The following is a 26,154-nucleotide window of genomic DNA, read 5'->3' on the forward strand; positions in this document are numbered from 1 at the left end:
CAATAACGTTACTAACGTTATCATCGGCAGTAGCGCGCTGAATAGCACCACCTTTCACAGTGGAGCTATTCAGTGTGAAAGCCGGCAGCAACGACACCATGGTGGTGTGAAGGCTGAGGGCGTTTGCAGGGCTGCCCCCATTTTGCCCCCACGCCCCCCGTTTTCGCTGGATTTATCATTCAGCGATGAATGATGAACCCAGGCCTTTGATGCTTAAAGAAATGTCACAGATGAACAAGAGATGACATTGTAAATGTTTACCCATAGTCCTTTGAGTTATAACTGTCAGGTTCACCGGACACCAGCCTTGGATTTGTCAATAGGCACCCATTATACCTGTGTCTAGAGCAGAAAACATTTAGAGGCACCAGGCTGGCTAAGGTTTGCTGCCTTCTGATTGAGCAGAAAACAGTCCTCTGCTACCCTTTACCAAACCCTTACAGGAGGTGGGGGAAAGAAAGAATCAAAAGTGAATAGAGGCAGCATAATACTAAAATCCACAAGTTGACATTGGAGCTCTTTTCTTAGAGCTTTCAGACTCTCCTGTTTATGTTTGTTTCTGCAGTTGTAGCCTCACCCTGGTCTCCAAATGCAACTGCATTTCCTCCTTCCCTTGCTGTTGCTGCCTCAACAACCTCTTCCCCATTCCTCAATACCTTGGGATTGACTGCCCAAGGCACCAGTGGGACAAAGACTGACCTTGAACCCAACACTACAGGAAACTCAGAGAGGGGAGTTGGTAGCATGCCAGTGCAGAATTTTATTTCTGGCATCAATGGGATGGTTGTGCTGGGACTGGCCATACACCAAAATGACTGTCCTCCTTTTTTGCTAAAATTGAATGTCCCTTAGACCAGCAGTTTATTTATTTATTTATTTTAAAAGATGTATAACCCACACTCTACTGTAAGCACAAGGCAGTTTACAAGGTAATATACATAAATAAAACACAAACAAAAGTTATAAAACTCAACAATAACAAAATATATTATCCCCAAGATCTGGTGATATTCAGTATACTGGATATTGATAGTTGAAAGTAAAAGCCAACAAGAACATATAGGTTTTCAGTACATTCTTAAAGGACTTTGAACAAGAGGCGTTTCGCAATACTCTGGGATGGAGTTCCATAGGTGACAGAGATGGCACCGCTTCTGATCATGTTCAATCTTGCCAATTTAGGAGTTGGCACTTCCAACAGGTTCTTTGAGGCAGAACATAGATATCTTGTAAATTTGTACATATGGAGGGTGGTACTTAGCCAGATAGAAGAGTCATTATTGAGTAAGTTGTAAATCAAAGCTAGAACCTTGTATTGTATGCACCATGCTATTCTAACTGGAGCCAGTGAAGGGATGACAGCACAGGTGAGATACCATATTTAAAGGGCTCAGCTAACAGGATGCATTGAGGGTTACAGATGCGGGAGACTTGGCAGATGAAGCTGACCCAACTTTTCTGCAAGGTGTTGCTCCAGCAGTGTGTGGTAGATGGGACAAATATAGCCACCTCCCATTTTCTTACAATGGGCACAGATCTTGATAGTCTTCTCTGCTTAATGTCCTAAAAGTGATATTTAATGTGTTTTATTGACCAAGTTTGCTGATGTCTGAAACTATTTATTTCCAAATATATCTTTTTGCTACCAGGGATTTCCTTGTAAGGTTTCTCCCAAAAAGCACAATGTAATTCTCCCAGGCCATCTCCAGCATGCAATTCTTTTCTTTGCAAGCAAAGCACATCATGCATTTCCAGGGTAGTGCTCCGACTGCTGTAGTGACTTGTCCAGCTTCCAACTCCTCTGCTTCCTTCAGTGTCTCCTTCTTCTAGGAACATAAAAAGTTGCCATACTGGGTCAGACTGAGGGTCCATCAAGTCCAGTATCCTGTTTCCAATTGTGGCCAATCCAAGTCATAAGTACCTGGCAAAATCCCAAATAGTAAATATATCCCATGCTGCTATTGCACAGTGATAAGTAGTGGCTACTTCTTAAATCTATTTGGTTAATAATGATTTATTATCGTCTCCAGGAACCTGTCCAAATCTTTTTTAAATCTAGCTACAATAACGGCTTTAACCACATTCTCTAGTAATGAATTTCAGAGCTTATATGTGCATTGAGTGAATAAGAATTTTCTCTAGTTTGTTCTGAATGTGCTACTTACTAAATTCATGTAGTGTCCCCTAGTCTTTATATTTTTTGAAAGAGTAAATAAGTGATTTATATTTACTTTTTCTATTCCACTCATTATTTAATAGAACTCTATCATATCCCTCTCAGCCATCTCTACTCCAAGCTGAACAGCCACAAACTCCTTAGCCTTTCCTTGTAGGGGAGCTGTTCTATCTCCTTTAACATTTTGGTCACCCTTCTTTCTACCTTTTTCAATGCAACTATATCTTTTTTGAGACGCGGCAACCAGAACTACACACAGTACTCTAGATGCGACCTCACCATGGAGTGATGCTGAGGCATGATGTAATTTGCCATGGAGTGACCTCACATGGAGTGAGGCATGGAGTGACCTCACATGGAGTGATGCAGAGGCATGATGTATTTTGCCATGGAGTGACCTCACATGGAGTGATGCAGAGGCATGATGTAATTTGCCATGGAGTGACCTCACATGGAGTGATGCAGAGGCATGATGTAATTTGCCATTTTTTTCTCCATTCCTTTCCTAATAATTCCTAACATTCTGTTTATTTTTTGACAACCGCTACACACTGAATTGAGGATTTCAAAGTATTGCCCTCTATGACACCTAGGACCTTATCCTCTACCTCTACTTCCTCGACAGATATAGTAGGCATATGCCTTGGAGAGAACCTGCCTCCTTTACTTTGCTTTTCTCTCAGTTCTCCTATCCCTTCCTGTCCATTCTATGCTATAATGTGTTCCTCCACCCAGTTTCTATTGAGTCTGATCTGAGCAATGTAGGGTGCCTCCTGCAGTTTTCTGTCCTCTGCCTCTGCCCCTGCCCCTCTGCCACTTCCTCTCTACCTCTGCACTGCAGTTGGTCTCTTTACTGTTGCTCCACTTTCCCTCTTGATATGAAAACACAATCCCCTTTCCTTAATACTACACCTATCCACTGTTATATCACTCACAGATCTTCCATGCCATATCCAAGCACCTGGACAGTTGCTCACTGCAATCCTTCACCTACCACATCCTCTTATTCGACTTTTTTGAGATCCTTATGGAACAAAAGACCGACAGAAATACAAACTCACTTCCTCACCCTCTTGCCCACAGACCTGAAGTAGTGGAAAAACAAGGGCAAGGCAAAACATAAAGCAATACAAGAAACAACATAAGTCACACAGACAAGTTTTAGTTTCTCAAATTCACACCCACCTTAAACCTTCACTCCTGGCATCCAGTTGCACTTTCCCTTCTCCCTTCAGCACAGTCAATCAGGCCAATGTGTTGGGTTTTATACAGGTTCTTATCAAGCATAAAGAGCCATGAGCAAAATAAGGCCTGAGTATGCTCTTTTTGTGTGCACTTTTAATGTACTACTGAAATATTGCTCAGGCACTATTATTGCACAGTTGCTATGATTGCTTTTGTTGCTGTGAGCATTAACAGTGTGTGTGCACTATTGTGGTTATTTTTGGTGCATATATGCACAAAATTTAGTGCATGCATTTTAAGAGATTATAGGGTTCACTTTAAAATCTTTAAGGAATGTATGCTAAAAAAGTAATATTTAGTAGAGATGTGAATCGTGTCCTCGATCGTCTTAACGATCGATTTCGGCTGGGAGGGGAAGGGAATCATATTGTTGCCATTTGGGTGTGTAAACTATCGTGAAAAATCGTTAAAATCGTGAGCCGGCACACTAAACCCCCCTAAAACCCACCCCGACCCTTTAAATTAAATCCCCCACCCTCCCGAACCCCCCCAAATGCTTTAAATTACCTGGGGATCCGGCGGTGGTCTAGAACGGCGGCGGTCCGGAACGGCCCCCTCAATAGAATCGTGTTGTCTTCAGCCGGCGCCATTTTTCAAAATGGCCACCGCAAAATGGCGGCGGCCATAGACAAAAACGATTCGACGCAGGAGGTCGTTCCGGACCCCCGCTGGACTTTTGGCAAGTCTTGTGGTGGTCAGGAGGCCCCCCAAGCTGGCCAAAATTTTCCTGGGAGTCCAGCGGGGTTCCGGGAGCGATTTCTTGCCGCAAATCGTTTTCGTACGGAAAGTGGCGCCGGCAGGAGATCGACTGCAGGAGGTCGTTCAGCGGCGGTCCGGAACCCCCGCTGAACGACCTCCTGCACTCGATCTCCTGCCGGCGCCATTTTCCATACGGAAAATGATTCGTGGCAAGAAATCGCTCCCGGAACCCCGCTGGACTCCCAGGAAAATTTTGGCCAGCTTGGGGGGGGCCTCCTGACCCCCACAAGACTTGCCAAAAGTCCAGCGGGGGTCCGGAACGACCTCCTGCGTCAAATCGTTTTTGTCTATGGCCGCCGCCATATTGCGGCGGCCATTTTGAAAAATGGCGCCGGCTGAAGACAACACGATTCTATTGAGGGGGCCGTTCCGGACCGCCGCCGTTCTGGACCACCGCCGGATCCCCAGGTAATTTAAAGCATTGGGGGGGGGTTCGGGAGGGTGGGGGATTTAATTTAAAGGGTCGGGGGTGGGTTTTAGGGGGTTTTAGTGTGCTGGTTTTCCTGCCCTCCCCCTTCCCCCGATTTACGATTTTTTAACGATAAATCGGGGGAATTGGTATTGTATCATGGCCCTAACGATTTTTTGACAATTTAAAATATATCGGACGATATTTTAAATCGTCAAAAAACGATTCACATCCCTAATATTTAGCCTGATTTAGCTAGATAGCTGAATCCGCCCCGGAATACCGCCCCCACCTCGACTAATTTCACTAAGGGCCAGATTTTATAACATGCACGCGGGCGTAGATTTGTTCACGCAACCTGGCACGAGCAAATCTACGCCCAATTTTATAACATGTGCGCGCTGCTGCGTGCATGTTTTAAAAGCCAGGGTTGGCATGCGCAGGGGGGGGGGTGCACAATTGTGCAACCTGCGTGCGCCAAGCTGAGCAGCCTGACTCCATTCCCTCCAAAGCCGCTCCGAAATCAGAGCGACCTCGGAGAGAACTTTCCTTCTGCCCCCCCGCACCTTCCCCTCCCTTCCCCTATCTAACCCGCCCCCAGCCCTAAGTAATCCCCCTCCCTGACCTTTATTAATAAGTTATGCCTGCCTCTGGGCAGGCGTAACTTGCCCGTGCCGGCTCTCCATCCCCCAGCCCGGTGGCTGTTCCGGAGGCCTCGGTCCCGCCCCTGGAATGCCCCCAGGCCGGTGCCCTGCCCCTGGAACGCCCATTTTTTCAAGCCCCGGGACTTACGCACGTCCCGGGACTTGCGCATGCCACCAAGCCTATGCAAGATAGACTTGGTGAGCGCAGGGGGAGGCAGGGGTAGGTTTTCAGGGGTTGCGCGCGTATCTTATGCACGCAACCCTTTGAAATTCTACCCCTACGTTTTTAGCTGAATAAAATGTGATGCGGCCACCTGCTCACTATCACCCCCTGCCCCTTTTTTCCTCCTATTAGCTGGATAAATGGCACTGAATATGGACCTCCATGTGCCTATCTAGGGTGCTATGTACAATTCTGAAAGCCACATCTCCAAAAGGATATAGGCAGACTTGCAGCATTCCATTAGAAGGCTAGCAAAATAGTGCAGAGTCTATGCCACTAACCTTATAAGGTGAAACTTAATATGTATACCCCGACGGAAAGGGACTCATGAAAGGGACATTCATGTTACTTCAAAAGTGTAAATGATGCAGGAGCAGGGCAACATAACAGTTCTTCACAGGAAAAATGGTATATGCATGAAATAGTTTCACAATCAAGCTGATGGCAAAAAAAGAAAGCAAGAAAACATGGGATAAGCACAATGAGTTCCTAGTGGCAAGGAAGTAAGACTGAAGTTTAAGAAGTCTACGATATTGCGGTAGGAAGTGAGAATAAGTAGATTAGATGAGCCTAGTTGTTGTTATCTGCCATAATGTTTCAACTATATATTTGTTTTCTATGTTTGCACTGTTTTTATACCTTTCTTATTTTATTAAAGGATTAGGTTTCTGGGGAAGAAACTCATTTGGTGAATTCATAAAGTACTAAGATATGATAACATCTATAGGATGATTAGAGTTTGATTAGGAAACAGAATACAATTTGGTTCTGTCTTTTTGATGAGAGAATACCATGCAGTACATAAATGATTTTCCGCTGCCTTTTTTAAAAGGCACTGCATATTAATATTTTAAACTGAAGTAATTGCTTCTTGCTTAGCAAAGGATTTCATTTATGACTGTTTATCTCCTGCGAATGGAAAGTATGCTTAATCTAAGTTAAAAATGAGTTCTTTAAATAGCTCTAATTATATCCTGTTTATATTTGTATGCTTTAGACACTTAAGATTTAATTTGGAGCTGTTCTAACAAACCATAATGTTTATTAGCTAGTTTTAAATTATTGTTATGGATGGCAGTTGGAAGAAAAAAAATTGATTCATCTGCTGAACTACACATTAAATACAAATCTGACCAATATAGCATAGTTAGGAAAGAAGGATTATGTGATTTTAGATTCATTCTTAGATTTTGCTTCTTTCCTGAGGCTAAAAATTTTATTTTGTTCCTGAAAGTAATCAAGTTGTGTTTTCACGTCAACATATGAAAAAGTATTTCTGCTGGTATTTCACAAATACAAAAAGGGATTTTATGAGTTAGAAAGGTCTCATTAGTTTATTTGGTTAACCAATTTTTATCTACTGCAGCATAATGAGCTCCTCTATCAGGGACTAGACAAGGAAGAAAAGGACTGAAACTTATTCTTAATGTCTTACATTAAAGGACAAAAGACAACAAAACAAAAAGTGTAATGTCAAAAAAAAAAAAAAGATTGGCCTGACTACCATCTAATTTCAGGAAATTTTTTAATATGATGGATAAAAGAAATATAATAGGCTGAGCACATTGCATCTTTCTTTGTATATCAACCTTTCATAAGTATACTAGTAAGTTCATTCTGAATTTTTGCTTTTCCTGAATTGTTGGACACCATGGAAAGCATAAGAGTATCTCAAAGTAATGTGTATGGGATTTTCATAATCAGTGTAATGCATTTCAGATTTTAAGAACACTAGGCAGGAATAAATAACATAAAAAAACACAAAACCTATAAATTTCCATGTTATTAAATAAATGCTATAATTAATATGAGTACCACGTCAACAATTAAATTATTCAATTTTCAAATTTTTAATTTTCAAAACAAGAACCCATCATCCATATACCAGGTATGAGTATTGTAGACCTTCATACCATCCCACGGTTTCTTGGGCATATCTGTTCCTTATTTAAACCTCTTACGGTTTCATCTTTAATCATTAGTCTCCTCAACCGGTATTTGTTTCTCTTTTTACGTTTTTTTCAAAAGTTTTTTGTTTGTGTAAAATATGTGCAAGATACTTTTTCAAGCAATTATTGAAATTCTCTTATCATTTCGCTCAAAAAGAGGTAAATTCAGGATACCTTCCTTTAGCTGATATGAGAGTACAGTTTTCCTTTAGCTGATATCAGAGTATAGTTCGACGTGATCACGTTTCACGTCCCAGCTGCCTCAGGAACCTCTCTGGTCTCGGGTTCACTCTCCGTTGCTATTGGGATGTTCTTTGTTTCATTTTAAGTTATTCTAAAATGACAAAACACTATCAGAACCACTTTTATGGGATTCCACTTGCCTTATCTTGCTTCAGGGATACACTTACAGATCCGCGAGCATTTTCATTACATTGTCGCGATGCGGGGGATGCCTCCTACTGAGGTGATCTCTGCAGTCTTGCTTTTATACAATTGCTCTTGGCTTGAATCAATTGACAGATTGCTCATGATTGTGTGCAGATGGATCTTGCTTGAATTCAAATCACAGAGTGTTGTGGGATCTGCTTGGTGGTTAGCAATCTGTGGTGATTTGCTATGCAGATGGGAGGAGCTAGGAGATGAGAATAGCAGTATGATAGAATCCCCTCCCCAAAGGGGAGGAGTAGCAATCTGTTGTATTCTCCGTAAGGAGTAGTAATCTGTTGTGGGATGCCTCCTATGGGTCTACTAAGGAATGGTAACAAGTTATGATGTAGACTGCAGAGTTGGCAATCTGTACCAGCAGAGTATTAGAGATTGTGCACAGCTGGACAGAAAGTAGATAGGTGAATCCTTGGGCTGATGGCAGATGACAGCACCCCCAGGAGGGAGTCCTGAGAGGGACCACCGGCTAGGCTGGAGTATGGAGACAGACACAGATATTTCTTTAATTAGACAGGTAGTATAACCACCAGAGGTGGCAGTAGTGAGCTGGTATGCCCGGCAGAGTTGAAGTCCCTCAGTTACTGGAACTGCAATTCCAAGGCTGCTGAGTTGCAAAGAGACTGTAGATAGTGAATAGACAGGGTATGCAGATATACATAGCCAGTACTAGATGATAACTCACATAAGGTCTTGAGATGGCTCAGTAGCTGGAAAGGGTTAGGCCCTTGAGGAGTGAGTACCTGTTTTCATGAAGGGCTCTGAGAGAGTGGTGGCAACTCACAATAATCTGTATCTGGAATAGCTTCTAGTGAATAGAGAATCTTCAGAGTGTTCAGGAACATAGGCCCTCGAGGAGCGAGTGCCAGTTCCTATATACCTTCTGAAATAGTAACTCACAAATGTCTGTACATGCAATAGTTTCTGGACAAGGAGAATCTTCAGAGTATTCAGGAACATAGGTCCTCGAGGAGCGAGTACCAGTTCCTATCGGTAGTCTGAAATAATAACTCACAATGTCTGTCTCTTGCGATCACTTCCAGGCAATAGAGAATCTTCAGAGGGTTTAGGAACATAGGCCCTTGAGGAGCGAGTACCGGTTCCTATCTGTAGTCTGAAATAATAACTCACAATGTCCGTCTCTTGTGATCGCTTCCAGGCAATGGAGAGTCTTCAGAGGGTTTAGGAACATAGGCCCTCGAGGAGCGAGTACCGGTTCCTATATGTAGTCTGAAATAATAACTCACAAATGTCTGTACCTGCGATAGCTTCTGGGCAAGGAGAATCTTCAGGGTGTTCATGAACATAGACCCTCGAGGAGCGAGTACCAGTTCCTATCTGTAGTCTGAATAATAACTCACAATGTCGGTCTCTTGCGATTGCTTCCAGGCAATGGAGAGTCTTCAGAGAGTTTTAGGAACATGAGCCATCGAGGAGCGAGTACCAGTTTCTTTCAGTAATTTGAAATAGAGAAAGAGAATGGGACCCCCGAGGAATGGGTACCCCTGGTAGGTCCGGAAAGGCGATGTTGCAAGTGTAGTCTTGGACAGCCAAAGCTAGTCCAATCGGAGTCCTTGATAACTCGATCTGTTAGGAAAAGTAAAGACCTTTTATGTTGGAAGCAGATGACGTCAAGGTTCGCGCCCTTGCTGGTATTTACTTTGGAGACGTGCACGTGCACGCCCTACATCATCAGGAACGTGGCGGATCCGCAGCGTTGAGCCGGCCCAGGGACGCCGGGGAGAAGCGGCATGGAGACACCACGGCATCAAGCCATCCATCAGGCATGGAAGGAGTCGCCACAAAGGTAGAGAGGGTGGAGCGAGGGTGAAAGCAGGCACGAACGCAACACAGGGATTCACATAAACTGGACCCATTCTATTTCTCAATTCAGCCCGTAAGGGGAGACTGTACGTAATTGAAAAATCCAGCGCTGTTCGTGATGCCTTAATTGCTTTACCGTGTCTCCACCATGCCAATGTATGGAAATGTATTCCAATACTGTCCAACTTAAATCTTTGAAGCGATGTTGTTGCTCTGAGAAATGTGCCACTAATGGTGCCTCCATTTTTCCTGTACACTTTGTACGCAAACAGAGATTATTTATTTTTGAAAGGAACACTACAAGACTCATCTCAATGACAAACCATGGTGCTAAGACATATAATAAAGTCTTCCAGCATTAGTCATGTCATCCGTGACCATTGGAAAATTTTAAAACAGATTCACCTAATTTTTGAAGATCCAATATGATTCACTTATAGTAGAGGCTCCAATGTCAAAGATCACATAGAGCATGCCAGCAATAAAGTTCCATCCCTACCCCTTACAGTAACAGAATGCAAAGGCTGTAGTTTCTGTGCATTGAAATCACCGAAAACAACGGTCCAATCAGCCACAGGATGTCAAATCACTTTACCCAAGAAATTCTCCTGCCAGGCCAGTTTTGTAGTATATGCAATCCTTTGCCCCTGTGATCTAATACACGTCGGGATGACAAAGCACTTAATGAAAACCAGATTGATTGAACATAAAAGTTGCCTAAAACAGGAAAAATGGCGGCACCATTAGTGGCACATTTCTCAGAGCAACAACATTGCTTCGAAAATTTAAGTTGGACAGTATTGGAATACATTCCCATACATTGGCGTGGTGGAGACAGGGTAAAGCAATTAAGGCAGCATGAACAGCGCTGGATTTTTCAATTAAGTACGGTCTCTCCTTACGGGCTGAATCGAGGAATAGAATGGGCCCGGTTTATGTAATCCGTGTGATTTGAATTGAAGCCAGATCCATCTACACACAATCATGAGCAATCTGTCCATTGATTCAATCCAAGAGCATGCATATAAAAGTGAGATTGCAGAGATCACCTCAATAGGAGGCATCTCCCTCACCGCGATGACATAATGAAAATGCTCGCGGATCTGTAAGTTTATCCCTGAAGCAAGTTAAGGCAAGTGGAATCCCATAAAAGAGGTTGTGATAGTGTTTTGTCTTTTCAGAATAACTTAAAATGAAACAAAGAACATCCCATTAGCAATAGAGAGTGAATCCGATACCAGAGAGGTTCCTGAGGCAGCTGGGACATGAAACGTGATCACGTCGAACTGTACTCTGATATCAGCTAAAGGAAAGTATCCTGAATTTACCTCTTTTTGAGCGAAATGATAAGAGGATTTCAATAATTGCTTGAAAAAAGTATCTTGCATATATTTTACACAAACAAAAAACGTTTGAAAAAAATGTAAAAAGAAAAACAAATACCGTTTGAGGAAAGACCAATGATTAAAGATGATCCCTTTAGCGGTTTAAATAAGGAGCAGATATGCCCAAGAAACCGCAGGATGGTATGAAGGTCTACAATACTCATACCCGGTATATGGATGATGGGTTCTTGTTTTGAAAATTAAAAATTTGAAAATTTAATAATTTAATTGTTGACGTGGTGCTCATATTAATTGTAATATTTCTAAGGTCAACTCAGAGAAAAGGAGTATTCACAGTATATTAAATAAATGCTCCCTGCATAATTTTAGGTTATGAGAACAGTTTACTAATTAAGGTACAAATTTAATTTTAGTTTATATATATATATATATATATTAACAAGGATGCCTGCAAGACCAACTCTTAGAAAAATAAAGCAAAGTAACAAAATACTGCAGAATAAAGTGAAGTGAAATGGTCAGTAAACCAGAGCAGAGATAGGTAAGTATAAAGAAGCATAAAGAAGATAGTTTTTTACCAATACTCAATAAGGTGAATTTTTAAATGTGTTCCTCAGGTACATAAGAACATAAAAATTGTCATACTAGGGTCAGATTGAGAATCCAACAAGAATAGTATCCTGTTTCCTACAGTGGCCAATTCAGGTCACAAGTACCTGGCAGGATTCAAACAGTTGATAGATCCCATGCTGCTAACTTCCATAGATAATTAGTGGATTTTCCCAAGTCTATGTTGTTAATAGCAATTTATGGGCCTCTCTTCCAGGACCTTTTTTAACCCAGCTATGCTAATTGTATTTACCACATCCTCCAGCAAAGAATTCCAGAGCATAATTATGCATTAAGTGAAAAAGAATTTTCTCCAATTCGTTTTAAATTTACTACTTACTAACTTCATGGCAAGGTCCTAGTTTTTGAATGATTTGAAAGAGTAAATATCTGATTCATATTTACCCATTCTATTCCACTAATTATTTTATAGACTTCTATCATAACCCTCCTTAGCCATCTCTTCTCCAAGCTTATCTCTTTGGCCTTTCCTTACAGGGGAGCTGTTTCATCCACTTTATCATTTTGATTTTCCTTCTCTCTGAGCTGTGGCAACCAGAATTACACACAGAACTCTAGGTATAGTCTCACCATGGAGTAATACAGAGTCATTATTAGGGATGTGCAGACAAAAGTTTATGTTCATAAGTCCATAAGTCGAAAAGGGGGGTCAATTTCGGTCAATATGGACATATGGAGAATTCCATAAGTTGAGTCTATGTCCATATGTGCACCAGTTCCCTAAATAAAAATTTAAACCCCTCACCCTCCTTAATCCCCCCCCCAAGACTTACCAAAATTCCCTGGTGGTCCAGCGGGGAGTCAGGAAGCCATTCCTTTGCGAGGAGCACGTGACGTCCGCGTCACGTCGGAGTGACGCGGCCGTCACGTGGTCCACCCCGGTTTTGCTCCCGGACCCCTCGTTGGATACAAACAGAACTTTTGGCCAGCTTGGGGAGGTCAGGAGGCCTCCTGACCTCCCCAAGCTGGCCAAAAGTTCCGCAAAGGAATAGAGGAATGGCTTCCTGACTCCCCGCTGGACCACCAGGGAGTTTTGGTAAGTCTTGGGGGGGGGATTAAGGAGGGTGAGGGGTTTAAATTTTTATTTAGGATCAACGATCGTGATTTCCAACGTATTCAACATAGCTATGTTGAATAAGTTGGAAATCCGATCGTTTTCCCCTCATCACTTTTTTAAGTTAAAAAAAAAAAATAAGTAGCGTTTTACATATAAGTTCAAAACGAATGCACACCCCTAGTCATTATGACATCCCCATTTTATTCTCCATTCCTTTCCCAATAATCCCTAATATCCTGCTTGCTTTTATGACCACCACTCCACACTGAGCTGAGGATTTCAAAGAATTGTCCACAATGGCACCCAAATCCTTTTCCTGGGTGGTAACTCTTAATATGAAACTTAATATTATGTAACTACAATATGGGTTCATTTTTACCACTTGGCCACATTAAATTTCATCTTTCATTTGAGTCTCCCAGTCTTACAAGATTATCCTGCAATTTCTCACAATCCGTTTGTGATTAAATAACTTGGAATAATTTTATGTCATCTGCAAATTTGATCACCTAATGCATAGTACCCTTTTCCAGATCATTTATAAATATTTTTAAAACACCTGTTTACTTTTTTCCACTGAAAAACTACCATCGTTTAACCAATTTGCAATCCACAAAAGGACATTGCCTGTGACTTTTTATTTTGCTCAGGAGTCTCTCATCGGGGACTTTGCCAAATGTCTTCTGAAAATCCAAATATGCTATATGCCGCACCTCATCTTTATCCACATGTTTATTACCATCTTTAAAAAAATGTTGCAGATTTGTGGGACAAGACTTCCTTTATGTAAATCCATATTGGGTGTGTCCCATTAAATCATGTCTTTCTCTATGTTCTGTGATTTTGTTTTTAGAATAGTTTCTGTGATTTTTCCCGGCACTGAAGTCAGGCTCTTTGGTCTAAATTTTCCCAGATCACATCTGGAGCCCTTTTTAGATATCGATAACACATTGGTCAACCTGAAATCTTCAGGTACAAAAGATGATTTTAATAATAGGTCGCAAATTACAAATAATAGATCTGCAATTTTATTTTTCATTTGTTTCAGAACTCTGTGATATAAACCATTTGGTCCAAGTGTTTTGCTACTCTTTAGTTTATCAATCTGCCCTATTACATCATTCAGATTCACCATTATTTGTTTCAGTTCTTCGAATCAACACCATTAAAATCTGTTTCCAGCACAGTTATTTCACAAACATCCTCTTCAATAAACACCAAAGCAAAGGGGTGTACAGAAGAAAGATTTTTGTTTCATTTCAAAATTTGTTTCATGCGGATCCAAATTTGTTTCTTTAGTTTCAAAATGAAAAACAATATCATGCTTTTTTTTGCCATTAAAGTCCATGGGGAAGCAAAGAAAGTACTTTTTCAATCTACACACAGTCAAACTGTGAAATCAGTTGCCAGAGGACATGTTCAAGGCAACTAGGTTAGCAGGTTTTAAAGAGGTTTGAACAAATTCCTGGAGGAAAAGTCCATAAAACAGTAATAACAAGGTAGACAAAAGAAAATTATTGCTATTTTTGAGAGTGAGTAACAAGAAATAGAAATGTGCTGCAGAAAAATATTTCATTTCACTTCAAAATTTATTTTATGGGGTCTCCAATTTATTTCTTTAGTTTCAAAATAAAAAACAAATCATTTGATTTGTTTTTCGTTAATGGGGGAAGCATTACAGGCTATACTGGGATCCAGAATTGGAGTTTTCTAATCATTTGTTTTAGAATATATGGGAAGAAATCATCAGAATGGAGAATGAACTCCAAGCTACCTATAAGGACTGTAGAAAGCTCTGTAAAGAGGCAGAGGGATACCAGCATTGGCAGGAGATCTCCAAATCACTGTCAGGCCGATATAGTAAAGTGCGCTTGGTGGAGCACACTGTTAACCCGCGATTAGACACGCGTTTTCGACGCACTAGCTTTACCCCCCCCCCCCCCCCCCCCCCGAACCTAATAGCACCCACTCGCATCCAACCCCCTGAACCTAATAGTGCCCGCAATATTCGAATGCATGTTGATGGCCCTATTAGGTAATCCCGTCGATTCAATAAGTAAAATGTGCAGCCAAGCCGCACATTTTACTTTAAGAAATTAGCACCTACCTAAAGGTAGGCATTAATTTCTGCCAGTGCTGGGGAAGTGCACAGAAAAGCAGTAAAAACTGCTTTTCTGTGCACCCTCTGACTTAATATCATGGCGATATTAAGTCGGAGGTCCCAAAAGTTTAAAAAAAGTAAAAAAAAAAAGAAAAAAAATTTGAAATAGGCCCGTGGCTCACGGGTTGAAAACCAGACGCTCAATTTTGCCGGCGTCCGGTTTCCGAACCCGTGGCTGTCAGCGGGCTCGAGAACCAACGCCGGCAAAATTGAGCGTAGGCTTTCAAACCCACTGACAGCCACTGCTCCTGTCCAAAAAGAGGCGTTAGGGACACGCTAGTGTCCCTAGCGCCTCTTTTTACCACCGGCCCTAATTTAAATAAACTAAATTACTGTATTGCGTGCACAGGAGAGTGTCCTGTGCGCACTGGGAGAGCGGGTGCTCGCCTGCTCTCCCGTGATTTTTACTGTATTGGCCCATGTGAGAGAAGCAAAAGAGTAGCAAAAGTGTGAATAATATCCCAAGGCTCCAAAAGAGGGTACTAGCAACAATGACATGAACCCTTGATGGTATCTCAAGTGGCATCTTGGCACCACAGGTGGCATCAGCATCCAAAGGCTCTATGAAGGGGAAAGAAGCAGAAAAATGACAGAAAAATCCAGAGGAAAGTACCAATAAAGGGGGAGAAGCAGCACAAAGAATGGCTTCAAGACAAAAAAGCAACATAAGAGGTACAAAGCAGCCCCACAGACAGGCATGAATAACTCAAAATATAAGATCTGTGCTACAACAGCAAGGCACAGTGCAAGGAGATCGCCAAGGTTTAAGATCTGGAAATGGAAGTAAAGCTGAGTTGCACAAAGATACCCAAAGTGTTAGGCAGTATTTTGATTTTCTTGTAAAATGGGCTTTCCAAATAAAAATAGTTTCACAAAGAAATATGGTTAGCTTTTATAATAAGTTGTGAAGTTTTTTTTCTTTTTACAAACTTTTCCCCATATTTTGTAGCTGAACTCTGGATGTTCCATTTCTTGATTTTCTAGTTTTGTATGAGTTCTCTCTTAACACTCTGTTATTGCATTCAGTAAATGGTTTGTTTGAGACTGTATTTCTTCTTTCTAAATGAGGGTATTTTGGAAAAAAAAAAAACACCCCAGTGTTGGAAAAAAGTACCCAATAAACAGGTGAGAGAACCAGGCTGAGATTCTGGAGAGGTTGAAGAAAAGAATAAACTATAGAACAGGTGCCATGCCATGGTTGTGAAATCTGTGTCATTATTTTATTTTTTGCAAATTTTAATTCTGGGGACAAAACACCCAATATAACAAATGAAGAAAAAAGCAAATGTGGAAAGAGCACCCACAAGACCTCAAAAGAGAGTACCAGCAACATGAATCCTTGATGGCATCTTGAGTAGCAACCCAGCACCAAAAGTAGCATCAGCATCCATGAAAAGAGAATAAATCAGAAAATGTTTTGTATCTGTGGACCCTTGGGCTAAGGCATGATTGGTTTTACCTGTAGGGAGGAGCCTTGCAGGTTCCCACCATCAGCAGGTGGATCCAGATGAAGCAATCTAGGCTTTTGACGATACTAGCCAACATTCCTTTGGATGCCGGGGCCAGCAGGACTTAGGTGAGGTCTCTGCTGATGACAGAAGAATAGGCCCAATATTAGCTAGGGTCATAGGCAGGCAGTGGACAAGCATGTTTGAGATCCAGGCAATGTTCAGAGGCAGGCAGTAGTCAGGCATGTCAGAGGAACAAGCAATAATCAGAGGCAGGGCAGGCAGGGAGGGAGAAGAACAAGGTGGAATCGAGAACTGAACAAGGTTGGAACAAAGAAATGAAGACAGGAATGCTGGAAGCAACCTACTCTACTCAAGGGTAGTGGGACCTGCTGTTGAGGCAATTTGTTACTAAAGCATTGCCCTTGGCACTGACATCATCTGTAGGGGCCAAGGGGAATTTCCCTTTAAATTCAGACAAGTGGTGCATACTTAGGGAGAAGTGTGGTGCTCCAAGACCAGCAGCGTCCTGCTACATGCATTTGGTGGCGCCTTGCCACAATATGCAAGTGGCATCCCACTGGCTTCCTGGGACAACTTGGATGGGGCAGGCCCAGAGATAATGGCAGTAGTCCGTGGGGGAACCCGTGGACTGCTGAATGTAACAGTACCCCCTCTCTTAAGTGCCCCCTCCTTTTCAAATACCTTAAATTGAGGAAATGGCCTCCTCAATTTTGAGAGGGTTGTCACCCAGTCTCATGGATTGGGCGACAACCCTCTCAATTGATTAGTTTGTTTATGTATTTATTTTTTTATTTATTGTTTTTATATACCGACATTCGATCGAGATATCATATCGGTTTACATGTAACTAAAAACAAATAAGAAAAGACTTGCTTATTTTACATTATAACATGGTAACTGTTTGTAACATGGTAACAGGAAGGAGAGAACAAGGTACTATACATGGTATTTGAAGAGAAAGAACAATCAACTGAACATGTGGCTAGCTAGGTAGCAAGCTCTACTTATTTATTATTATTTATTTATTAAGGCTTTTTATATACCGACTTTCTTGATACAAATCAAATCAATTCGGTTTACAATGAACTAAGCAGAATATACAATTAACCAATCAACAAGAGATACGGAGCATACAGTTACATTATAACAAGGCAGGTACAAAGAAGGCAGGTAGCTGCTAATGACGAGAAAGGCGATATTTACAGAATTGCTCTAAAATTGCACAGCAGAGATGCTGTAAGGATAGGCAGGGAGAGGGGGGGTTGTGGGAGGCTGTAGTAGGGAGTTGCTTAAAGGGAGAGTTGTGTGCAGTGGGGGTGAGTTAAGTATCTGGTGGGAAGGCTTTTCTGAAGAGCCATGTTTTGATTTGTTTTTTGAAAGCTTGAGTGGAGGGTTCATTTCTGAGGGGGGGGAGGGAGGGAGTTCCAGAGTGCGGGGCCCGCCACGGATATGGCACGTTTGCGGGTTGATGAGCGGTTTGCTGTTTTAGAGTTTGGGACGGCTAGGAGTCCAGTGTTTGAGGACCTGAGGTTTCTATGTGTGGAATGAGGGAGTATGACATTGTTTAACCACGTCATATCCTTGTTGTTTATCTTCTTATGGATGAGGGTGAGGGTTTTGTACTGAATTCTTTGGTTGATGGGAAGCCAGTGAAGCTCTTTTAGTGTGGGAGTGATGTGGTTGCATTTTTTTATGTTTGTTATTGACCTTGCTGCGGCGTTCTGTAGAAGTTGAAGGGGTCTGAGGGTGGCTTCGGGGAGACCGAGGAGTATTGTGTTGCAATAGTCGATTTTCGCGAGGATTATTGTTTGTAGGACTGTTCTGAAGTTGTGAGCGTGGAGAAGGGGTTTGAGCTTTTTCAGTGTTTGCAGCTTGAAGAAACCATCTTTGATCATGTTGGAGACGTGGTGCTTGAAGTTGAATTCCTTGTCGATGGTTACTCCCAGGTTTTTTGTGGCTGGTGTGAGTTGCACCCCAGTGTTCTTTATGGGGGTGTTGATTTTGAGGGAGGCGGTGGGGTGGTCATTGGATATGAGAAGGAATTCAGTCTTGTTCTGGTTGAGGCAGAGGGATAGTTGAAATAGTAGAAGCGTAATCTTTGTGTTAATTTGGTTCCATCTGGCTAGGGTGCTTTCAATGGTTTTGTTTATTGGGAGTAATATTTGGATGTCATCTGCGTATACAAAATATGTGAGATGGAGGTCTGTTAGGAGTTTGCAAAGGGGAAGGAGGTATATGTTGAAAAGGGTGGATGATAGAGATGATCCTTGCGGGACGCCGTTCCCATAGTTAATGTAATTCCTATAGTTAATGTAATTCCCATAGTTCCCATAGTTAATGTAATTCCCATAGTTAATGTAATTCCTAGGATGAGAGCTGAGCCACAAGCTGAGGAACTGTCAGGGATGGTGGTGATGGAGGCAGAGATTGTTTCCTGTAAACTGGCCGGAGAGGGGACGAGCTGGTGGCAGCCTTGACATAGTTGTTTTGAGGGATTTTGGTCCCTTTCAGGCTATGTTGGCAGAGGACAACCCCTATGTAAAGGGTAGAAGCATCTACCTCCCTAATGGATTTTTGGCTAAGTAGAAATTTGAGGTTCCATTCACTCTCTCTCTTCCATTTACTTTTCTCCTGAAATCAGGTATGCAGGATTCATTTTTCTTCATCTTTGCCATTGATAAGTGACTCAAGCCTTTATTTAGTAAGGTTGTTTTCTTTCTTCAGACTATTCCATTTGGATCTCTCTTTTTCCACCTGTTTCTTGAAATGTTTCACTCTGCGATAGTGATCTTAGCTGTTCCTGGAAATATTCAAGGAGGCACCACGTGGCATTCGTAATTTTTCCATATTCTGTACAAGGAGGCAAAGATCCCAAAAGGGAAGAAACCACTATCAACAAGCAAGACTACTCTTCGAGGACCATACAGGAACCTGCACATCTGAATCCCCAGTGGCCGAGTTCCAAAGTGGACCAATCAAACTGTGGCTGATGTTGCCGGAATCACAGCAAGTCTTATATGACAGGGTTCACAGCTCTGAGAAAGACATGAAAGCTGATCATCCTTGTGCACGAGGAGCCAATGTATAAGGTTAAAGGCATGATGGGCCAGGTCACCTGTCTTGGGTCTCCCTGGACAGAGGAAACTACCAGCAGTAGATTCATCTGAACAGTATGTATTTGGAGTTGGATGACAAGATCTTGTAGAATGAATTTCCTTTGGAGCCTGAGTCTACAAGGCTCAGGTGGAAAAAAACATGGGACCCAGTTCTAGAATGACTGACAGAAGAAACTGGGGAGTCAGGGCAGTGAGGAATAGGATCATCTGCCTATAGGACCCTGGGTGTTATAAGTTCCCCATTATCGCAAGGCACTGGGTCAAGAGATGGCCCCGGAACACGCAGTAGAGGCATAGTCCTTGTTGCATGCATCAGAGCTTTTCTTTGGGAGCCATGCAGCAGCAACTCAACTGCATTGGTTCTACTGGAGCTGGAGAAGTCATGGATGTGGCAGAAGTGGGGATAAACTGAGGCTGGAATGTTGGCACCGAAGTACCACTTCTGCGTGCCTGTCATTTCTCTTGGGTTCTCTCCTGCAGGTATCAATCTATCTTGTTGTGAGGTAAATGAGGTTGTCCAACGAGGTGGGGAGCTCCCGGGTAGTGAGCTCATACTTAATCTTCTCGGAGGGACCTTCCAGGAAGATGGCAATCAAACTGTTTCCTTACCACTTTAATTTGGAAATAAAGGTTCTAAATTCTATGGCATACTCTGCTAAGGTTCTGCAAACCTGGCGAAGCTGGAGCAGATTGGAGACCGTCAAAGTTGCCTGACCTGGCTCCTCGAAACAATGCAGAACTGCTCCATGAACCATTGTGAGTCAACAAGAGGGGATCCCCTTGCTTCCAGAGGGGAGACACCCATGCTAGTGCTGTTCCATCAAGCAGGGAGAGGATATACATGGTTTTAGTCTGATCATTGGGGAATAGCAGGGCCTATAATTGGAAGTGCATTTTGCACTGGTTCAAGGATCTGCAACACTGTTTGGGGTCCCCAGCATACTGGAATGCTGCCGGCAGTGGAGGGACAGGTAAACTAGATGCTGTACGAGTTGGTTGCATTGCCACAGGCAGAGGCGGTGTGGTAGGCATGGACTGGGCATCCAATTGCATGGCAAAGTGGTCTATCACTGTGGCCTAGAGAGCTCCAGGGCAGTCTATTGTTCCTGTAGCTTGTGAATTAGGCCAGGGATTGCTGGTAGTATTGTCAAGCCCATCTCAGCAACCTGTTGTATCTGGCCCAACCTGGTCCAGGTTTGGCCAAGGCAGGATTGGCTCTACCTGTAGGAAAGAGCCCTGCAGGTTCCCACCATCGGTAGATGGACATGGACGAAGCAGAGATCAATCTGGGTCTTTGCCTATACCTGCCCACATTCTCCTCAAATTGAGCCTTTGAATGCTGGGGCTGGCACGACTTAGGCAAGGTCTCTACTGATAGCAGAAGAGTATCAGCTAGGGTCATAGTCAGGTGGTGGTCAAGCATGTCTGAGGTCCAGGCAATGGTCAGAGGCAGGCAGCAATCAAGTGTATCCAAGGTACAGGCAATGGTCAGAGGCAGGGCAGGCAGGCAAGGAGAAGAACAAGCTAGAACAGAGAACCAAAGACAAGGCTAGAATGAAGACAGGAACACAGGAAGCAACCTGTTCTTCTCATCAGTAGTGGGACCTGTTGCTGAAGCAAGATGAGACTGGAGCATTGCCCTTTTATAGGGCCTTGGTGCTGATATTATCCTTAGGGACCATGGGGAATTTCCCTCCGTGGTCCCTTTAAATACAGACAGGCACATGTGCTCGCCTAGGGAGAGGAGCAGTGCTCCGAGACACACAGTGCCCTTTCGCGTATGTTTGGCAGCATTTTGCTCCGATGTGTAAGTGGTGTTCCGCTGGATTCCAAGGACAACTTGGCCAGGCCAGGCCCAGAGGTGAGGGCAATGATCTGTGGGGCAGCCCGTGGACTTCCAAATTTAACAAATGTGGCAGAAAAAAAACAAGGCAGGCACTGATAAAAGGACCAAGCAGCACAAAGAATGGCTGCAAGATTCCAAAGCAACATGAGAGGTGCAAAGCAGCCACCAGACTGGCAAGAACAACTGAAGGTGTAAGGTCTTGGTTTCAACATCAGGACACAGTGGCAAAAAGAGCTCCAAGGTGTAAAGTCTTGACATGGATGCAAGGCTGAGTGGCACAAAGACCTCCAAAATGTAGCATTGAGAGGTATAACAGCAGCAAGGCAGAGTAAGATTGGAAATGTCAATCATTCTGTTAATAAATAAACAAGATATCACCTCTAATATACCAAGGGGTAGATTTTATAATTTTGCGCGATCGCGTACTTTTGTTCGCGCACCAGGAGCGAACAAAAGTACGCTGGATTTTATAAGATACGCGCATAGCTGCGCGTATCTTATAAAATCTGGGGTCGACGCGCGCAAGGGGGTGCACATTTGTGCAACCTGCGCGCGCCGAGCCCAGCACGCGCTGCCTGTTCCCTCCGAGGCCGCTCCGATTTCGGAGCGGCCTCGGAGGGAACTTTCCTTCACCCTCCCCCCACCTTCCCCTCCCTTCCCCTACCTAACCCACCCCCCCCCCCGACCCTATCTAACCCCCCCTTACCTTTGTTGGCAGATTTACGCCTGCTGAAAGGAGACGTAAATCTGCGCGCGCCAGCGGGCTGCTGGTGCGCCATCACCTGACCCAGGGGCTGGTCCGGAGGCCTCGACCACGCCCCCGGGCCGGCACCACGCCCCCGGGCCCGCCCCCAAAACGCCGCATCATGCCCCCGAAACGCCGCGTCATTTAGGGAACGCCCCCGGCACGCCCCTTTTACGAAGCCCTGGGACTTACGCGCATCCCGGGGCTCTGCGCGCGCCAGCGGCCTATGCAAAATAGGCACGCCGGCGTGCAGGGCATTTAAAATCCGGCCCCAATTGTACCATATTATTATTATTACTAAATATCTTCATGAGAAAAATATCTCTAACCAATTATTTATTTTTATGTGTCTCAATTAAACCAGAGACTGGATTTTCACCCAAAAAAATTTTTCAGGAGAGAAGAGGAAGGTTTCATTATATCACTCTGTTGAAGCATATTGGCAAATGTCAAATTCAGTACAAGAAAATGACCTGTGATAAGAATCACTTTTTTGAAATAAGGTTTTATTTACTTCCCCTGCTTAAACTTGACCTAGCTGCTGGGTGGAATTTTGATTTTGTTGTGAAATGGGCTGTCACATACTGGCAGGCTGGATTAAGGGAGCACCTCACAGAGGCAGTACATGAATGCAGGGCAGGACTGGAGCTGGTCTTCTGCCCATGCAACCCCTTCCCCAAGAAGTTGATTCCTCGGGTTCTGGGGGCTGGTAGGACTTGTCTTCTGCATAACATCAGGGCACAAACTGGAAGCTGGGTATAAGCTGGTAGCTAATGTCAGGCACAGGATGGACAAGGCAGGGCTGGCTGGACAACGCAAGGCAAGCTGGATGAGGCATGGTAGGCTGGACAAGGCAGGGCAGGCTGGAAACTGAGGGTTGGCACAAGCAGGAAGCAAGATACAGGTACTGGATGAGGATTGAATATAGAGATTGACTGAGGGCTGGATACAGAACACAAGCTGGGGCTGGTTCTGAGGCAAAGGACAAGGGTGAGGCCTGGGAAAAATACAAGGGACTGAACTTTACTAAGCAGGACAAGAAACAGACAAGGACAGGACTGGACAAGGACAGGGTTTAGACATGGACTGTACTAGACAGAACAGGCAACAATAAACAGGTAAACTCAACAGGTAGAAATCTGGCTAGGAGAACACAGCAGGCCCAAATGCTATAAGGTGAGGCAGAGAGGCCCAGAGCACCAAAGAGCAAGGCAAGGAGACCTTGGAGGCTACAGAACAATACAAGAAGGCTCAGGAGGCTACAGAGCAAGGCAAAAGACCAAGAGGTCACAAGGTAAAGCAGGAGGCCTGGGTAGGCCACAAGGTAAGGCAGAAAGCCCAGATACGCCACAAGGCAGGCAGGAGGCCTTGGTAAACCCCAAAGCAAGTCAGGATAACCAAGTAAGAGTGGCCAGGTCAGATAGCTGAGGTGACTCAATGAAGAGGCACTGAGGCATTGAGCAGGCTTAGTTAAGTAGGGCTGAGGCTTGGGCATAGTAGGATCAGTGAGGAGGTAACTGGCAAAATTGTGAGCAAGGTTTGCTGAGGACTCCTGATGGAGAGAAGACTGCACAGTAGGCTGAACCTTAGCACAGGAAGACTGGCAGCAGGCAAAACTGTGATATGGGAGACAGTTATCACATGCAGATTTCTCTAAGTGGTTATGATTGTGATGTGGTTTTCCTGGACAGTAATGACGGTTGCCTTGTTTAGAAACCATTTCCCATATTCTTTAGCTGTTCCATTTCCTGATTTTCTGGTTTTGCATGAAATCTCTCTCACTATGCTCTCACATTCAGAACATCAAAATGGTTAATCCTGAGCTACTTTTCTTTTGTGCCTATATTTCTTCCTTCTGAATGAGGACTTTTTTGGACAAACCACGCAGTATAATCAACCATCAAATAGGGTGGGAAAACCAAGCTGAGACTGTGGAGGGGTTTGAGGAAAGAACTATAGAACAGATGCCATGACATGGTAGTGAAACCTGTGTCTTTTTTTTTTTTTTTACTTTTTCAAATTTTTGTTATGGGGACAAAACACCCCAGTATAACAAACCAAGTAGAAAGCAAGTGTGGAAAGAAAACCCCAAGGTTCCAAAAGAGTTACTAGCAACATTATGACAGGTTGGCATGCAGCATCAAGTCCCCTATGGTGGTATGGAAGCTGGGTGGATAAGTATGAGGCAGCAAATCCATAGTAGGAGAAACTTGTTTATTTTGTTTTTTTATATTTTTGTTTTATGGACAAAATACTTTAGTGGAACCAACAAATAAACCAGGTGGGATAATTAGGTTGGGATAATTGTAGAAGGGTTTAAACTAAACAAAGAACCAGAAAATAGGTGGAAGAGGAGGAGAATATTTTTATTACTTTTTTTTACTCATTTTCTAGGGAAAAACAAATACCTCAGGTACAACCAAGAAACAAAACCAGCAAACAACATGGACGTATCAAAATCTCCTATGCACATAATTAGGCAATGGCATAGAAGGTAGGCAGAACTGTATCAATGGTGGTATTAGAGGTATGGCAGGTAGGCAAATGCCAGCATAACCCCCATGGTGATATTAGGAGCATGGCAAGTAGGCAAGTAGGCAGCGCACGCATGTTATAAAATCTGGCGTAGATTTGTTCACGCCGCGCATAACTTTAAAAATCTACCCCTTTATTCATATAAATGGCTTTTTAAAATTGCTATGATAGTATATTACATTTACATGTGTAGCTCCTTTGAAAATTACCTCCTAAGATTAGAAGGTTGTGAGGTAGCTGGCTAGACTCAGATGGGACTGGTCTTTGTGCCTTCCTCTAGTAGGGAATCTTATATTCTCACCTGGGGTTATGTACTCTGGGAAGCATGGACTTTCAGATAATTCTGGATTTTGTGGGCCTACAATGTAAACAAATACACTCTTTCCAGTATTTTTTTGGATAAAAAAGGGCTTGGGGAGAGGATGAATATATGCTATACACAGCCACGCAGCTTAGAAGTTATTCAAACAAATTTTCAGTTGGGAGTTGAATTTTATTCTATGGGAGCATTTCAAAGATTAATGCATATGTGCCAGATGGGCAAATATTCATCATCACTATATACATTTCTTCATTCTATTATGTCTTATTCTGTGATATACAGGATCTCGCAAACATGTGGGGATAGGATCTCAAAACAGAGATTTTGGAGGAAGATATATTTCAGTGTACTACTTGGATTAATAAAAGCACTGAATAGGTCTGATGCTTGAAATGCAGATTAGAATTTTACACTGGATAATTTTTTCTTCCCATAGAGCATTTAAAGCTGGGTTAATTCATTCAGCATGTTGTATATAAAGTGTCATGCTGATAATGCTTCTCTTTTGCATGGCTTATGGGAGTGTGTTGTGGTTCATAAATTTTGGCAGGGGATATGGTATACTATATCTCAAATGACTAATAGCACATGCTCTATGAATCCTGTTTTAAGCATATTGGGAATCACTTCAGAATTGCAGGGTCATAGTAATAGTAAAATATTATTCATTCTTAAATCTTGCTTAATTGCTAAGTGATGTGCATTAAACTAAGTGGTTGAATGTAGAAGCTCCAGATGTGACCTTTTGGAAAGTGGAAATGATGGAATTATTAATTCTGGAGCATAAAATAGTGTACACCAAGCCATCAAAGTCCCATAAAATGTTTGTGCAAATCTGGGATGCTTATATCAAATCATTGCCTAAGAATATTCAAGTCAGATTTCAACAATATTTGTGACAAAGAAATTGAGTTGTATATGATATACTAGGGGGTATTGTGCAACATCAGATTAGAATTGTTGATTGTCTTAAACTTTGCCTATATTTAGAAGTACAAGTATTTATAATTGTCTCTATGGTAATACTTGTTGAATGGGATAGGGAGATGTAATTGAATATTTTTGTAATGTTTGGTGCTTTTTTATTGGGATATATGATAAAAAAAAATCAATAAGGATATCATTGATGCAATGCAATCAGGTGTCTTGTTCAACAACACCCACATCCATCCCCAGGTGCCCACTTGCTTTCTTAGAAGGTCTCCCAGTTCTTCACCAGCAGAAGCAAATCAATTTCCATCCTGCCAACCA

Source organism: Rhinatrema bivittatum, chromosome 1 (assembly GCF_901001135.1).
Source record: "Rhinatrema bivittatum chromosome 1, aRhiBiv1.1, whole genome shotgun sequence".
NCBI classification, from domain to species: domain Eukaryota; kingdom Metazoa; phylum Chordata; class Amphibia; order Gymnophiona; family Rhinatrematidae; genus Rhinatrema; species Rhinatrema bivittatum.